Below are 19,299 nucleotides of genomic sequence, written 5' to 3' on the forward strand. Positions count from 1 at the left end.
CGTGATCAGAGTTAGAAAAAAGCAGCAACGCTGATTGCTGAGGGCCTGCGGGAGGGGGGCTCAGGGGAGCTATCTTCACAGTGTGACGTGAACGTGGGAAAACAGAGCGTTTTCACGGGTGCGGGAGGGGCTGCCTCTCTGAGCAGCACAACAAGGAGGAAAGCTGAAACACACAGGCATGAAGGAAAAAAACGCTTTGGGGGTGTTTTTGGTGAGTACATGGCTATATAACAAGGTTAAAACATACAAAAAGTGAATTTTGCATGATACAGCCCCTTTAAGAAATATAATCATTGCCCAGCACTACTTTTTACAGATGATGTTGTCCTGTTGGCTACATCGAACCTGGACCATCATGCACTGGGGTGGTTTGCAGCCGAGTGTGAAGAGGCAGGGATGAGGATCAGCACCTTCAAATCCGAGACCATGGTCCTTGACCGGAAGAAGGTGGCTTGCCCCCTCCAGGTCGGTGGAAAAACTCTGGCCCAGGTGGAGGAGTTTAAGTATCTTGGGGTCTTGTTCTCAAGTGGGGGATGGATGAAGCTTGAGATTTACAGACGGATCGGTGCAGCGTCTGCAGTGATGCGGTCATTGTTTCCATCTGTTGTGGTGAAGAAGGAGCTGAGCCGAAAGGCGAATCTATCGATTTACTGGTCAATCGATGTATGTTCCCACCCTCACCTCTGGTCATGAGCTTTGGGTCATGACCGAAAGGACAAGATCCTGGATACAAGCAGCTGAAATGAGCTTCCTCCATTGGGGGCCTGAGCGCTCCCTTAGAGATAGGGGGAGGAGCTCGGAGTACAGCCGCTACTCCTTCACATCGAGAGGAGCCAGCTAAAGCCAGGTTTACACTTGCACGACTTTTGGCCACGATGTTGTCGTGGCAAGGCATGCCAATCTGGAGTTATGAACTGGCAGGCTCCCGCACTGTTCACGACTAGTTCACGCATAGTTCTCGACCAGTTCACGCATAGTTCACAAATGTTCACAAATGCGCGCCCGTCAGTGTCACGAACTGGCACGACGCATTCACGCATAGTTTGCGCATATTTTACGAGCTTCCCGCATTGGCACGACGTGGTTGCGCAATTCAGCACGTCATATAAAAAGGGGGCTTCCCCAACCCCGGGTACTGCTCGTGAGGTGCGTAAAGTTGCAGTAAACTGCTCGTGAACTGGTCGTAAACTGCTCATAATGTGTGTGAGGTTGTCGCAAACTGCTCATGCACAGGTCGTAAACTGCTCATGAAGTACGTGAACGAGCCGTGAACTGCTCGTGCCATGGGAAGGCACGGCCAGGTGCAACGCGCACCAACTCGTAAACATGTCGTGAACTACTCGTGAACTCGATGTGGGCTGTTCGTGAACTATTCGTTGCAGTGCATGCCATGCCACAACTGGCACGCATCCTCCTGCATTGTCCCGACGAGTTCACGAGATCGAATGCCGCGAGATTGAGTACGTTTATATTAAGGCAAAAACTCTTTATTAACTGGAATATTGACGGAATAATACATTACATGGCGCACAGCCATATAAACAAGTGCAAAACCCTGAATATGCTCATATTCATATTTAAAAACCCGGTCCTCCACAGTCAAACTCTTTGAGACTGCATCTCAGTGTCTCCGTGGTCCAGTCAATGCATCATGACCTATCTTCTAGAAGGGAGAGTTTAATAACACGTCACCCTCCTGTTGGTGCTAATAATGCTCTTTTCCAGTACTTGTCCTCAGAGAGAGAAAGAGAGATAGAGTCTCTGTGTGTGTGTGTGTGTGTGTGTGTGTGTGTGTGTGTTTATCTTCTCAGAGGGACACACCCCTAATGACTGAAGGGATCTCCCTGCTTCACTGACGTTGAGACGGGCAAAATCTATGACATTCACCCCCCTTTGTAGTCAGACTTCCCCCTTAGTCAATGGGCTTGTCCTCTAAGAATGTCAGTTTGTTGCAATGTGATAGGTGGATCCACGAAGCTCTTTCAAAGTATTCTGCGCTACATGCTCATTTAGTGCTGTCACCCTCAAGTCTCCACCGCCCTGTTCCACAGAAACAGATAGTCATCCATCCACCGTTACCTTCATTGAACTCCAATGTCCTATTTTCTTATTCTCTGTCTTTCTCTCACGAACTCTCTCTCCATCTTTGCTCCATGTTACTATAACAATCTTACTCCATGAGCCCTTGTGACAATAGATAAAATATAAAAAAACAACTGACTTGTAATGCAACGTAAATATTTTCCACCATGAAAACATCACCAACTCAGCACAACAAAAGTTACTTTCTCAAAGCTCAGTAGCCTCAAACTGGCCGCTGGAGCCTGAATGCAACTGTGCTGATTGCGCTCCGTGTGCTTTCAGGCTCCCTGGTCGACGACGAGTCCATGATCGGCATCCTGAACACCACCAAAAACACCGCCGCCGAGGTCAGCGACAAGCTCAGCGAGGCGGCCGACTCCGAGGAGATGATCAACAAGGCTCAGGCGGAGTATCGTCCTGTGGCCACTCGGGGCAGCATCCTGTACTTCCTCATCACAGAAATGAGCATGGTCAACGTCATGTACCAGACCTCCCTCAGCCAGTTCCTCAGAGTCTTCGATCTGTCGCTGGAGAGGTAAAACTACCGCAGAAACTCAGAGGCTGAAGCTTCTGTGAACGTCCGCCGTGTTGCTGTCTGTTCCTCTCTCGTCTCATCATGGCTCCGCTCTCTCAGGTCTGACAAGTCCCGGGAAACCAAGCAACGGATCGAGAACATCATCAACTACCTGACGTACGAGGTGTTCAGATACACCGTCAGGGGCCTGTATGAAGAACACAAGTTCATCTTCACAGTCCTGCTGGCCCTCAAGATCGACCTGCAGCGAGAAGCGATAAACCACGACGAGTTCCAGGTCTTCATGAAAGGTGAGTCTCGACCGGTTTCTGTCACCGCTGGTGGTTTTGTTTCTGTGTCAGTCCACCATGAGCAATAATATTCTCAGTGGACTCATCCCTCCAAACCATGAAGGTTCTTCATGGCTGTAGAAAGAACAGAAAGCATGAACCTCTTAACGTCTTCTGACTCACTAACAGGTGGAGCCGCTCTGGACTTGAAGACCTGCCCTCCAAACCCCCACAGCTGGATCCTGGACATGGTCTGGCTAAACCTGGTGGAGCTCGACAAACTGCCACAGTTCTCCGGCATCTTGAACAAGGTCAGTTTCAGTTCAATTCCAGTGGGATTCTACATGCAGAATCTGGTGTTTGGCGTTTGGGTTCGGTCTAAAACTTTCACAACACAAAACAAAACCATCATTCTCAAGAGAAATGCTTGTTTTTTTTAAAAACTGTCCAGAGATCGGCCCAACTTTAAAGCTATAGTGCGTAACTTTTAAATGTCTATGAACATCCGTTTTAGCCAAGCCACAACTAGTGGAGATGGCGCCTGGCGCCCAGGAAATTACGCATTTTACGTCACGACAAGAAGGGAGGGGGAGGACGCGCGGAGGGTCTCATGGCAACAGGCTCAGCTCACAATCTCAGGCAGACCAAGGAAGCAATGTGCTACTTCAGGGTTTCTGCCAGAACTTTTCAGTCCGGGCTCTGCCCGTGCTAAATTGTGCAGCGCCTGGACAACGGAGAGGAGAAGAAAAAAAAAAAAACTCTCCGACGGTCAAACACCGGCAGCGTTAGCAGCGTTAGCAGCGTTAGCAGCGTTAGCCGCGTTAGCAGTGTTAGCAGCGTTAGCCGCGTTAGCAGTGACACCAAACCCCCCCCTGCTCAATCTTTTCCTGCAGGAAACACTGTACTGGTCAGGGGGACGGGCGCAGGTAGGTGACGTGTGATGTGGTAAGTGACGCACTTCCTGTGAGACGGCAGATTCAAACTAAGCGCGCTGACAGATTCATTTGTTTACTGAATTTCACTAACTCGGCTCTAAAAAGTCGTAGAAGTAGAGAAATTAGTGTGTTTTAGGTTCACCCTGGAGCACAGTGAAGAGGATTCGACCAGCCTGACAGAGTACATAGATCGCTGCTTCGACCGGATCGCCATTGGGAAGCCGAATCAAACATCCACCCCCTCTACTTCCTCGTCTAAAGCCAAGAGACAGCGGGAGGAATCGTCTGGAGCTATTTCTCCACCTGCGAACGACTTGACGGACGTTCTTATCTCCATAGATAAGAAACTTTCCAGCCTCGGTGCTCGCCTGAACCTGTTGGAAATCCTCCACAAGGAGTTCCAGGCTGTGCGCGAGTCGCTGGAATTCAGCCAGCAGCAGGTCGAGGCGCTCGCGGCAGAGAACGTCAGCCTCAGAGAGTCGGTGAAGACCCTCACGGAGGGGATGACCCGACTGTCAGAGGAAAACAAGAAGATTAAAGAAACGGTGATGGATCTCCAGGCCAGGAGCATGAGGGACAACTTAGTGTTCTCTGGAATCCCGGAGCAGACGGAGGAGGACCCCGAGGCGACGGTGAAAAGTTTCATCAGAACGCAGCTGAAGCTCCCGGAGGAAGCGGTGAAAAACATCTCCTTCCACAGGATCCACCGCCTGGGAGGGAGAAGACCCGGCGAGTCCAGACCCAGACCCATCGTGGCCAAATTCGTTAACTTCAAACAGAAGGAGCAGGTGAAGAGCCAGGGCCGGCAGCTGAAGGGAACCCACTACGGCGTGAATGATCAATTCCCGAAGGAGATCCTGGATCGGCGCAGAGTTCTGTTCCCGATCAGGAAAAAATCCATCTCGGAGGGCTCCCGCGCCGTCATCGCCGTGGATAAATTATTCATCAACGGCCAGCTGTTCCGTGACCCAAACATCACTCCGTGGCTCTACTGATCTCAGGTGCTGTATTCTCACTATCCCATAATCACTCCGTAATATTGAGACATAAAACAGCCATAAATTAATTAATAGTCAGTCACTGCCCGTCTCCACTGCACTGCTCACCGTGGATGTGTTTTTTTAAGCATTTGTTTCTTTTTTCACTCTCACTTTTTTCTCTCTTCACCCTTTTTCACTCTCACCCTCTCACGCTTCACTGTAGTTGCACCCGTTACCATAGTAACCCGACACGCGGGGCGCACCGGGACATCGGCTTATTGACACACATCACTGTACAGGTTCACGCGCACTCTCAGCATGTTGATAGACAGATTCAGAACGCACACTCAGCTGACATGCAGGCGTGCACACCAGTAAACAACGGGCTCCATTCAGACACCAGGTTTAGTGAAATGCATGTAACACTCATAGCTGTCTAGTCATGAACACTCTCAATTTCGTTTCCTGGAATATCCGTGGGGCTGGTACAAGGGAAAAGAGATTAAAAATTACCCATCGGCTTCAGGAGTTGCAGGCAGACATTGTCTTATTACAGGAAACTCATCTAACAAACTCATCAGTAGATCTTCTCCGATCAACACAGTTTCCACACGTGTACTCAGCCTGTTGCAATTCCAGGCAAAGAGGAGTAGCAACTCTTATCAGTAGAAGGTTAAACTTCTCTACTGACAGTTCAATCATAGATCCAGAAGGCAGATTTGTTATTATCACATTATCTATCCAGAATGTTAAATTCTGCATTGCTAACGTGTATGGACCTAATGTTGACGACCCCTCCTTCTTTCACTCCCTCTTCTCCTCACTGGATGATCACTCAGGTCACACATTGATTATAGGAGGGGATTTCAACATGGTTTCTGACCCACAATTGGACAGACTGAGTACCACAGGAAGTCAACGACTCTGGCAATCCTCAGAAACTGTGAAACAGTACATGAAGGATTTTGGTTTTTGCGATGCCTGGCGCTCTCACCACCCCACTGCAAGAGAATACACATTCTTCTCTTCAGTTCACCATTCCTACTCTAGATTAGATTATTTCTTAACTAGCAGCACACTGATGAATGACATCTCAGAAATCAAAATTCATCCCATCGTCATAAGTGATCATGCACCAGTTTCATTTACTCTCAGAAATAAGACGAATAAGCCACCAACTAGAAACTGGAGATTTAATACATCATTACTTAAAGATCCAGAGTTTATTAGCTATCTAACAAGAGAATGGTCTATATATTTAGAAAATAATGACTTGCCAGATACTTCAGCATGTGTTCTTTGGGAGGCAGGGAAAGCGGTGATGAGGGGAAAAATAATTTCCTTCTCCTCACACAAGAAAAAGAAAGAAGCTTCAAGAACTTTAGAATTGGAATTAAGAATTAAATCGCTGGAGGAGGCTTATCATGTCTCCCCACAAGAGAACATACTGAAGGATATAAGGAAAGCTAAACTTGAACTGAATGAAATTCTAGATAAAAAAACTCAATTCCTGATCCAACGACTCCGTTTAGAGAACTTTGAGCATAGTAATAAATCTGGAAGATTCCTGGCGAATCAGTTAAAAACAAACACGATTTCAGCTGTTAAAGACTCAGAAGGAAACATCAGCCATGACCCAGACAAGATCAATAATATCTTTAGAGATTTCTATCAAGGATTATACCGATCACAAATAGACACAACAGATGAGGAAATTAATACTTTTTTTAATGATATTAACCTTCCAAAATTGAAAGATGAAAATAGAATGGTGTTGGATTCTCCTCTTTCAGTGGATGAACTCCATAAATCTCTGCAGGATATGCCCAACAATAAAGCTCCAGGTCCAGATGGCTATCCAGCAGAATTCTATAAAGAATTCTGGACCATGTTGGCTCCCACTTTTCATAAAATGGTAATGGAAATAAAAAATAAACGAACAGTACCCTCAAATATGAACTTAGCCAAAATAACTTTAATACTTAAACCAGGGAAAGACCCCACACTTCCGTCCAGTTATCGTCCTATTTCATTAATAAATGTAGATCTCAAAATAATCAGCAAAGCCCTATCCAGAAGAATAGAAAAGATAACCCCGCTCATAATACATCCTGACCAAACAGGGTTCATTAAAGGTAGACATTCATCCACTAACATGCGCAGATTAATTAATATAATAGATTACTCTACAATACACAATCTGGAATCCATAATTATCTCTTTAGATGCTGAAAAAGCTTTTGATCGAGTAAATTGGAAATTTCTATTTGGAATATTAACCAAATTTGGGTTTGGAACGTCTTTCATAGATTGGATTAAAATCTTATATAACAACCCAGCTGCATGTGTGAAGACTAACGAGCAGACTTCTCCAAGCTTCTGTCTGCAGCGAGGAACCAGACAGGGCTGTCCACTCTCTCCCTCACTGTTTGCCATCTTTATCGAACCTCTGGCAGCTGCTATAAGACAAAATAAAGACATCAGAGGGATCCTGGCTAACAATAAGATAGAACATAAAATAAGTCTTTATGCAGATGATGTATTGCTTTTCCTGCAGAACTCTCCATCTTCTATCTCCCAGACAATCACACTTATTGACAAATTTTCACTAATATCTGACTATTCTATCAACTGGTCTAAGACTACAGCCATGCCTATGAACTGTGATTTATAAAGTATACCCAATGCTACAATCCAGTCTGGAAACATTAGATATTTAGGCATAAACATTTCTCCAAGGATATCAGAACTTTTAAAACTAAATTACGTTCCGTTACTGAAATCAACAGAGGATGACCTCTTACGGTGGAGACGCTTACCTATATCTCTTATGGGGAGGGTTGCCACCATTAAAATGATGACTTTACCTAAGGTTAACTATTTATTTTCAATGATACCAACCAAACCATCGTCTGGCTGGTTCAAATCACTGGACTCATACATATCTAAATTTCTCTGGAAAAATAAACCATCACGTATCAGTTTAAAGACGCTACAACAGACTAAAGACAGAGGTGGACTAGACTTGCCTAACTTCAGTAATTACTTCATAGCCAGCAAGCTGCAATATATCTCCAAATGACTTAAACCTAACAATTTAGATGAGCCATGGCTGGATGTAGAGCAAGCATTATGTGAGGATCTAGTCATCTCTGACCTGCCATTCATCAGTCCCACCATCAAATCCCATCGGTGTTTTAAAAGTGTAAACATCAGTTCCTCTTTAATGGCTTGGTGGGACTTTCTAAAGCTAACCAAATCTTCTCTGATCCCGTGTAAACTCACACCCATCTGGAACAACCCGGACATCCTGCAAAACAAAAAGATGATAAACTTCACTCAGTGGAGAAATAAAGGAATCAGCCAGCTTGAACATATCATTGAAAATGGCAACTTTCTATCATTCAATACTCTCATCTCACAATATGGAATCAGCAGCACAGCATTTTTAGAATATCATCAACTTAAATCTATCATAGGCAAAAAGTATACCTTTAATCAATTGCAGGGACAGCTACCTCTCGGGGTCGAAGAATTCTTAAACCTCAGTTCCCCAAAGTTGCTATCAAAGATATATAAAATATTATCAAAGGTAGAAGATGAAATCTTCCTTCCGACCTTAAAATGGGAGGTTGACTTATCTAACAACTTTGACCAAAATGCGTGGTCACAAATATGTTTAAATACTTTCAAAATGACAAAGAATTCAAATATACAACTAATACAATTCAAAATTCTGCATAGAATTCATTACACAGGACGAAGGATGTTCCAGATGGGTCTATCACAATCTGATATCTGTTCACATTGCAATGATAACATGACTGACAACTACCTCCATGCCTTGTGGTCCTGCACACCAGTGCAGAGGTTCTGGCTTCAGGTGTGTGAAGACCTGTCAACATGGTTCACATGCAATATCCCTGCAACTCCCACACTGTGCCTTTTAGGTGATCTGGGTGAAATTAACATGTCGATAAACTCTGTCTACATGGTTCTCACCATCTTGTGCATCGCAAAGAAAACTATCCTTGTAAATTGGAAATCCAGAAATAATCTGAGTAACAGGCAGTTTAAGAATCTTCTATTAGATCATATCAGCTTGGAGACGATGTCTGTCTGTTCAGAGGACCAATCAGCTGAATCTGGTTCCCTCTGGTCCCCTGTGATCAGCTCCATCACTTAATGTAAGGGGAAGATGAGGGCCTCTCCTCTTTGAGGGTCGGTTGTTGGTGGGGGGGGCCTGATGGCTGCAGGTGGTTGGCACTGTCTTGGGGTCGGGATCTGGGCTGCTTCGCTGGGGGCTGTCTTCGTGTTTGGTTTGGATTGGGGGTGGGGGGGCCGCCGGTTGTTGGGGCTGTCTGGCGGCGGTGGGGCGGGGGCCCCGGGGGGCCGGGGTCAGCGGGTGCCGGTTCATGTCCGGGCGGCCGGGGTGTCCTGGGGCGGATATGGCTGGGGGCCCTGGGCCCTGGTGCCTGGGGGCTCTCTCCTTCCGTGAGGGTGAGGGGGTCGACCTGGCTGGGGGGGCCGGTCAGCTCGGGCGTGCTGCCGTGGCCTGGGTCGCTGCACGCCCTGGTGTCTGGTTGCTGCCCCGGAATCCAGGGCATCGGGGTGGGGGGTTGTGGTGGTGGGGGACAGGGGGGTGGGGTGGATGGGTGGGGGGTGGCGGGGGAGGTGGGTGGGTGGTGGGGGACGGGGCGGGGTGGATGGGGGGGTAGATAGGGGGGTGGTGGGCTGTGGGGGTTAGGGGGTTGGGGAAGGTGCGTGTACGTGTATGTGTATATGTGTGTGGGTGTGTATGTGTGAGTATGTATATATGTTTTTGTATGTGTGGGTATTTATGTAGGTGTATGTGAGTGTGTGGGTGTGTATCTGGATATGTATGTGTATGACTATGTATGTGTAAGTGTGTATGTGTGTGTGGGTATGTATCTGTGAGCGGGGTATGTATGTGTGTGAGGGTGTGTTTCTGTAAGTATGTATGTATGTCTGTACGTGTGGGTGTATATGTGTGGGCGATTGGAGCTATGTATGAGAGAGTGCGGTGTCCTGTGGGGGGGGGCCCCCGGTGGGCCTGGGGGCAGTGGGCCCTGGGTCTGGGTCCTTCTGCTGCCCCCTGTCTGTCCTCACCTTCACTCCTCCTGATGCATGATGGGTGTGTGCTTCTTGGGTCGGTGGCTCTCTGGCCATGGTCGCTGTCCGCCCTGGTCCTGGGGGGGTGGGGGGGGGGGGGGGGGGGTGGCGCTCCTGGCCCTGTCCTTCATCGGGGGGCTCCTGGGTGACGGGGGTGCTGCGGCATCCCCGGACCCCCCTCTCCCCCCGCTCTCATGCACACACACGTAGGGCTTTGGGAGGCGGGCTTATCAAGCTGGGTGTGGTGGAGGGGGCCATCTAAGTGGCCCCAATCACTGCACGCTTCGGTGGCTCGCCTCTCAGTCTTAATTGCACTTAGTCATCTAACACGACCAAATACATACAAACACACACGTCGGGGGGTCTTGGCGCGCTGTGTCGGGGGTGGGGCTGTTGAGGTGGATGAGACTGCTCGTTTGGCCTCACTCGCGGCACGGTGTGGTTACTGACCCTCAAATTTTAATCGCAAACAACATATACTCCATCAACACTCACGAGACGGAGGGGGGGGAGGGAGGGCAATGGGGTCTTCTGCGCCCCCGTTTCCGGATTCCTTCTGGTGGGGGGTGGGGCGGGGGGGGGCTGTTGTTTTCCCCACAGGCCGGGGGTTTGGAGCGGCTGTGGTTTGGGGGGCTGCTGGCTCAGGGGGGTGCATACCTGTCTGCGGCGGTGGGGTGAGGGGGTGGGGGCGGCAGTTGTGGGTGGCGGGGGGTCCTGGATGTGGGGTTCGGTGTTCCCTTGCCTTCCGGGGGTGTCTCCCACAGGATGTGACAGTTGGATGACGCGGGAATGTGAGTGTGTTTGGGGTAGGATGGAGTGTGTGTGTGTGTGTGTGTGAGTGTGTGTGTGTGTGTGTGTGTGCGTGCGTTCTCGTATTTCTATCCTTGTTGGGGCCAAATGTCCCCAGAAGGATAGCAAAACGTGGAACGACGTGCCTTGTGGGGACCTTTTTCCGGTCCTAAGTAGGAGAAACAGTGTTTTCTTGACCATGTTGTTGTTACTGAAAAAAGTAAAAGTGCAAAAACATTTCTTTAGGGTTAGGCTTTGTTGTGGTGTGGGTTAGGGTTAGGGTAAGGGTCAGGGTTAGGGGCTAGACATGAATGGGAGTCAATGGACGGTCCCCACAAGGATAGAAATACAAGACTGAGCGAGTGTGTGAGTGTGTTGGAATGTGAGTGTGTGTGTGTGTGTGTGCGTTTGGTTTAGGGATGAGTGGTTGTGTGTGTGCGTGTGTGCGTGTGTGCATGTGTGTGTGTCAGTATGAGTGAGTGGGTATGAGTGTTGGGTTGGGGCGGGGGGGAGTGAGGCGGGAGAGGACAGGGGGTGGGAGGGGTGGGCCGGGCGGTGGACAGGGGGGTGGGTTCCGGGTGGGGTGGGGTGGGGTGGGGGGGGGGGGGGGGGGGGGGGGGGGGTGATGCCCTGGATCTTGGGGTGCGTGGCCGGAGCGCTGGGGGGTGTACTGGCCTGGGGTGGGTAGCCGCCCGTGTGGGCTGGTTCTCCCGGGGGGGTCATGGCCCTCCGCCTGTTTGGGGGGTTGGCTCCTGGGCTCTTGGGCCTCGGGCTCTCGGCCCTGCGCGCCCCAAACGTCCGGCGCCCGGGGTGGACCGGCTCCTGCCGGTCGTGGCTCCGCAGGGCCCGGGCCCCGGGACTGCCGGGGTCCCCGGCCGGGGCTTTCCTCTGCCCCGTTTCTGGACCGGAGCGGGGGCGTCTGCCTGGGGGGGCGGCTTGGATCCGGGCTCTGTGATGTCCGCCGGCTGTCTGGGCTCTGAGGGCCTCTCTGGCCTGCTTCTGGCCTTCTCAGAGGTCAGAGGTCATATATGCATGATCACTATCACCATCACTGTCACCATCATATTTACATGATCACGTTGATCTTTAATCACTCTTCACATACTGGGTTACCTTGTCTTCTTGTGGTGGTTAGAATAATGGTGATCTGTAGCAGACCTCTCTTGATGCACGCCCCGAGTTTACTACTAGTTACGACTAGCTATATTAAAAAAAAAAAAAAAAAAATACGGTTTGTGGTGTCCTTGCATTTCCTTCCTCCCCTACACCTCCTTTTATTTAAAAAAAAAAAAAAAAAAAGAAACCTTTCCTTTAACCACATCCAGACCTGCGCGGACAAGCGCAATGCTGCCAACAACTTCAGCCTGTTGATGAACAGTTGATGAAAATGACACACAACAGCAAATAGAAAAACATCAGGTTGTTAAGAACAACAATACATTTTTGGATTGTATTATGAACCAGTAACCAATATACAAAATGGTATATTTAGTTAATTAGAAAGTGTAAACACCGAAGTGTAACTGCAAATAACCCTACTGATACTGAGAGCATTTGCAGTCTCACATTTGAGATTATTTTTGTTTTGATGTGTATTTTTCTCTCCTGAAATTGTTTCTTTCAACGTGATGAATGAGATCTGAGTCAGCAGAATCTGCAGTGTGCTGCTGCTGCCAGTAGGTGTCGCTGTAAAACTGCGGTAAAATCACAGAAAAGCAGCGATTTTAATCATACATATAAATTAATAAGGTTTGTCGCTACTTACCTCGGCAGACGCTGCGGTGACTTCGGCCTGGAGTTGGTCATCCAACACAAAAGGTGGAGAGGCCGCGCTCGGAGATCCAGCTTCGGACATTTCGGTCTGAAAACCCCCGGACCGGGCCAAACTGACTGCACAGGTGTGCAGAGATTTCACCTGCAGTCATTCCGCTGACATTCATGTCCACTATTAAGTGGGTATAATCGTAGACATTTCCAAAGAAAATGCGCGTTTTTTTAATAGTTCGGTGTCGAGAGTGGAGGACCAAAAGCAAAGAGGATGCTGCAGCAGCAGCAGCAGCAGCAGCAGAAGAAGAAGAAGAGAAAGCTCGACTTCCGGTTTTCCAGCAGCGCAAACTTGAGAAATGGTTGAATTAAATAACGGCCGTATTTTATTTCCCGACTTTCGTTTGATAAACACATAATAAGCAATCAGATAAAAGCTCGTTTTCCGTTTTTTGATTTTCGATTTCCAAACGAAAAACGGGAGACGGCTCGTTTTCCGTTTTTTGTTTACCTTCATCCAAACGGAAATCGGAAATCGAATGGTTTTCCATTTTTCGTTTACCCATATCAATCCGGAAAACGAATGGCCGTAAGGTACACGGACCCTTAAGTGCCATTTCTTCTGTCCAGATCAACATCACTATAAAAGTCTCCATAAAGTAATATCACATGAATATACTCGGGCTGTCAAAAATAACGCGTTAATGGCGTTAATTCATCTATGTAATCAATCTAATCAAAATTTTTAACGCAGTTTAACGCATGTGCATCATGACAAGCCTCACCTCTACCAGCAGGTGGCAGTAGTGCACCCGCATGGAATCTAAGCTGCCTGCAAGCTGCCAGCAACCAAAGAAGAAGAAGCCTCACCTCAGAGACAGCAGACAGGAGGCAGAGGAGGCCTGGCGTCAACTCATTTATCAAAACAGAAGAAGAAAGCAGTATGGAGGGAGAGAAGCCGGCTGGCCTCATGGATTCTACTTGTTTGATTAAAAAAATGTTGAAGCAGTTTTCTGTTTTCCACACAAAGAGGAACACTGGCTAAGAATGACCTGTTTAATTGTGCAAGAAAAAAGTGTGGTATCTCTTAGTTTTACTTTTCTTGAGGTACTGCATTTGTTACAGACCTGAAAATGTAACTCCTGCCTAAAGCCAACTTTAGAGGGACTGCAGAGGGAGCGCTGCACACACACACACATTATGTTATGGTGTGCATGTTTTAGTTTTTTGAATATTCATTTTATTTGGAGCCTTAAATATAAAACACATCACGTGTTAAATATATATAATCAATATATAATTTTTTGTTAATGCAATACAGGAAAAAAAGGCTATATTTCAGACATAGTTGGAAATAGCGATTATTTGTGATTAATCATGATTAATTAATTTGTAAGCTGTGAATAATCTGATTAAAAATTTTAATCATTTGACAGCCCTAGAATATACATTCACATTTATCACAAAACTCTTCTTATTGCTTCAGTTTCTGTAGAAACAAATAAATTTGGACTTAGCACATGTTAATAGAAATATATACATTAGATAAACATGTCTATCTGCAACAAAATATCCACACTACACATAATACCTTAAATCTTAAAGGGGATGTATCATGCAAAATTCACTTTTTGTATGTTTTAACCTTGTTATATAGCCATGTACTCACCAAAAACACCCCCAAAGCATTTTTTTCCATCGTGCCTGTGCGTTTGAGCTTTCCTCGTTGTTGTGCTGCTGAGAGAGGCAGCCCCTCCCGCACCGTGAAAATGCTCTGTTTCCCACGTTCACGTCACACGGAGAAGATGGCTCCCCTGAGCCCCCACCCCCCCCACCGCAGGCCCCCGACAATCAGCTTTGCCGCTTTTTTCTAACTCTGATTACGGAGATAAATTTTAAACATCGTTTGAAATAGGGCTGAACGATATGGGCAAAATTTCATATCTCGATATCCATGCCAGATATCTCGATATCGATACGATATATTACAATGGATTCAGTGAAAGTTAAGCATTTTTCAGAAAAATAAAAACATACAGGGCATGAAATTCGTCAAAATTTTAACAGGCCCTCCAAATATTTTCAGCAGGTCCTCAGAAAATTTTAACAGGTCCTCACAAGTTTTAACAGGTCCTTAGTTTTCAATTTTGTAAAATGCTGATCAAAAACAGGATCCAACAATAATTTTTTAATTAAACTGTTGTATTTTGTTGTGCTTGTTTAGTTCTGTTTATATCTATTTGCTGCACTGTGTCTGGGATGGTATATCTTCTTATGCTATATGGCCCACCCTAAGTTGCAAATTTATAAAATGATTTTTATTTTGTTGCAGGTATGCATGTTGCTAATTGCTGATTGAAGCATCCCAGCTTTGACAAGTTCCTTTGGTGGTGGTGGCACATTAACCCTAGAATCCATACCAGCACAAACCACATTTCATACAATGTAGCTGCACCAAATTGAAACAAAGTATTTTAGCTAAGATCCTGCTGATGGCTGTGAATGTTAGTGTAGATTCTGATTCTATTCAGTTCTTAATCTGACCAGGTTTTGTCTCTGTATGTATCAGACCCTAGAGGACCTCTCTCACTGATGTTCATGGATGTCGTTCTGTATTTGCGCCCATGCCTGCAGCTGTGATTGCCTCATTCAGGGGTGGAGAACTGTAGTATTGCAGTAAATCAATAACTGTTTCGGCAGATTTGCATATTTACAGTTACTACTGTTTACACCCATTGCTGTCATTGTGTTCTGAAGTATTTGTTGTTTGGAGTTCACAGCAGCGCCTGAATCCAGCAGTACCTCCTTCAATCCAGCAGCGGGCGCATTGTGATTGTTAGATGCAGAGTGCAGCGTGAAGCACAGAGAAGAAGAATGCAAAAATGGAATCCCAGAGTTACGAGGCGTGTTGGTTATGATTGATTCATTAAAAGAGACACAACGCAATTTCATGATAAAAAAAACCCAACAGGCAGTAAGGACCGACTTATATGGCACCTAAACCGGCGGAGATTCCATCTCAATTGGTCCCCGCCGTCATTTTATAGGGAATTTTGCGCCCTGATAATACAAAAGAATGTAAAAAAATGCAATTTTTTTTTTGAATGAGAACTCACTGCCGCTACCACCAAATTCGTTTATGCAGACTCTGCAACCGCCCTCTCTTCAGCTCTCATGTTGTTGTTTTGCTTACTCAACCGCTGCGTGTAGCACATGGAAGTGTGCGTCTCAGTCTCCCTCCTGCCCCTCCCTCTGATGTTTCTCATTGGCTGCCATCAGCTGTCAACCAGTAAACGAGGTTTGTGGTTGGCTGGCCTGACCTGTGCATGGGCAAGCTGACATGCAGGGCAAGCAGGGGAAATCTTGATATCGTCGATTTTGAGAAACTAATGTCCTGAATGTTCATATCCCGATATCGATATGATAACGATATATCGTTCAGCCCTAATTCAGACACAATCTGAGACTCTGTGGATGAGCTGCAGCGGTCTGGCAGATTATTTCCTGAGACCGTATTCTTAAAATGTGTCTCCAAATGGTAGGAATGACTTTAAAACTTCTTTTTTCTCTTCATTAGAAGTGAACGAGTATGGAGCTCTTCAGTATTATTCCCTAACGTGTGATGCCGTCATTCAGGTGAACTTTCACCGGTATTGAGGTTGTGTCTGGATCTCTGCAGCCACAGCTTCATCATTCTATTTGACTTTCATTCTGGAAGCAGGTAGTTCAGTTCTGCTGATTTCCCATAATGCCGTCTAGATGTAGAAGGTGTGGCGCGTCGCTGGCTGATGGGGCGCCGTTGTCACTCGTGTTCATGTCAGTTTCACACGGCGGACGAACCAGTTTGGTGAGTGAGCGACAAGAGTGTGAGTCAGGAAAGGACGAACATCCGAACCACGTGTTCACAGCGCTGCAGTTTAGCCTTTTTTCTTCAAACACATCTTCAAAGGCAGAAAACCTTTGGTCGCACGTAGCTGAGACTCCAGAATAGATTTGATCAGTTTATATTGTGCTCAGAATAACTGTGTGGGGATCCTGCTCATCTGAGCGGCGGTCGGTGTAGTTTTGCCTGCTCAGCGTGTTCAGAGCTCTGTCCATCTCCAGTTCCAGCACTGAGCACGGCGAGGTCCTGAGAGGCTTTCAGCAAACGTCTGACAAAGAGAGCAGGACGAGGCGTCCACCCATCACAGGGTTTACACACACAGACACACACTTTAACCCCTCCAGTTCTGCTTTCTGTTTCTCCAGAGAGCATTGATGCGTCTGTTCATCTCAAATCACTCTGTTCAGTCTGAATTATCTCTCAATTAAAAGGTTTTTATTTAACATGATTTCAGAAGACTCTGCTGCTCTTTTCTTTCCCTGTCTTTGTCTGGAAATAATGATGAGATGTTTGTTGATTTTGAACTATATTTTTGCATCAACTGTGAAACAGCGGTTCTGTGAAGTCCTGGATGGACGGACTGGGTTGGAAAATGTTGAGACATTTTGAAGCCAATAATCTCATAATGAAGCCAATAATCTCAGTGCATTTCATTTGATTCCAGTTTTCTCTGGTTTTCGCTCTGAGGGCCGGTCTAGCAGACCTAAAGGGGCCTATGACCTCTGACCCCTGGGCCTTATGATGCCCAGCTCCGGTGTTAAATGTTCTGAGAAGCAGCAACAAAGGGTTTTTCAGCTGTGTTCAGGGAGAACAACATGGAGGAGTGCGGCCTGGAGATGTTCTCTGTGGATCAGGAGATCCTGGGGGAAATCTCCACCACAAACTGAAGCCCGGAGCTTGTGGCGGCCGCTACGAGCAGCTGAAGGAGGAGCTGATGCTCGCCACCGAGGAGGCGGACGGCTTCGGACAGGAGTGACCGGCTGGCGGGCCGGGACGTTTTCACGCAGAACATCCAGCGTCGCCCCCCGCTGGAATAACCTCTCGACTAAAACGGATCTTTTTCCATCAGCCGTCTCACATCAACGCCTCAGTAACGGATGTTTGTGCTTCAGAGAGTTCTGGGAGACTCTCTGGGGCGTCGTCTATGAATCCATGAATAATGTGGAAAACGGTTCCAGCCTCCATGATTCGGTGCGGGCCGGGTCGGGTTGTGGTCGGGGTCGGGTTGTGGTCGGGGTCAGGTTCAGGGGAACCACAGACTTACAGGGCCAGGGTTGCTGTGATGTGGAACAGGACGTTAAATTGCGATCGATGGCTCCTCTGCATCAGCTTTAAAGACATTTCATAACTCGATTTGCTGATTTCACTATAACAAGAAAAAAACACCAAGAAGCCATCAAGCCAAGTGAGTTTTCTTCATTCGTACCGTGTGCAGCATCTGAGTCACACTGCAGAGGAAAAACATCTTCAAAGACTTCAGCAGTGTTCATTCTAAAAGTCAAGTATTTCACACCTTTCTCCACAGTGACGTTACTGAAGCTGCTCTGTTCGTCAGTGAACCAATAAAAGGTTTTTTAACGACCATGGACAGATGGACTGTTGGACTTTTCAGTCTTGTCCAAATGTCGCCATGCAAGGAAAGAATCTTCAGAGATTTAGTCTTTAGGAATAAAGTCCAGATAGAAGATTCAAGGTTTTAGGTAGAAGAGCTGGGCTTATCAGCCGAATCAATTCCATCTTTGTGACTGAAATGAATTCAATTAATTTAGTTCTTTGAATGGATTCAAAACTTTCTACTGATAAAACAATTTGAATATGTTTTAATTCTAATGTCTTCTACATTTAAGGAAGTAATGCATAAAAAACTTGGTAAATTATTTAAATATTTTTCATAATAGACATTCTTCATAATTTGAAATGGCACAGCCTTCATTCTTTTTTTTCAAATAACACGAACAAAAACAGTCAAAACTTGATTTACAAACAAAACTCTGACATTATTTGCAAACATTCATTTACATGTGATGAATCTTCATGGGTTAATATTGAGCCCATATTCTATTTTACTTCAAAATGACTCCTGAATTGCTGGAATTTTCTTTTCCTGTAATATTGAAATAACCACAGTGTTAGGAGGAGTGCAGATTCCAGATGTATTTGTCCATTTCGCTTTTTTTTTTTTTTTTTTTGGAGGAGGGGGGGCAGGGTACAAACTTTGTACTCTAATTAAGAGTGAGTTATCACTTGACCCGGTTTTTCTTTTATCCTGTACATGTTTATATTTTTTCAAGTCCAGTTTAAAGAGAAGTCGCCTTTATGTCTCATATTAACATCATTCCTGTGGACTATAAGTCAGACTCTTTTCTTCTTTTTCAGCTTGTCTTATGATTTATATTACAGTTTCTCTCCATTGGTTTGACTCATTTCTTGAAGTAGAAATCACATTTGCAAAACCAGATGAGTTGGCTCAACAGTCCTGCAGTTCAGCACCTCACCACAGTTCCCTTTCAAAGCTCAAATCTCTCCCAAAACTGCTGATTCCTGTTTTTGTTCGGGGCAGCGGCGAGGCGGACAGGGTTACCAACTGCAACTGTCGTAGCCGGGACATCCAGTATATTTATCTAAATTGGATAGTCCTTACAGAATGTCTCTTGTCCCTGCTGCTCTCTGGCATATGGGATGTTAAGCTGCTGTTACACTCCTACCGCTAGATGGCAGTCAAACTCCGGATTTATCTTCTATTTTGGCACTCTTGTCACTCCACAGCGGACATATTTCACGACACTGTTATTCTCAGTCTGCCGTGTTAATTAAATCCAAAAGTTCTAAAAATAAATTAATAGATAAATAAATAAATAAACAAAAAACCTCCAAAGCTGGCTGCCTCAACTGCGCATGCGCTGGTCTGCGGTTCCCTTGACAACAACAT

This window comes from Salarias fasciatus, chromosome 11 (genome assembly GCF_902148845.1).
Source record: "Salarias fasciatus chromosome 11, fSalaFa1.1, whole genome shotgun sequence".
Taxonomy (NCBI): domain Eukaryota; kingdom Metazoa; phylum Chordata; class Actinopteri; order Blenniiformes; family Blenniidae; genus Salarias; species Salarias fasciatus.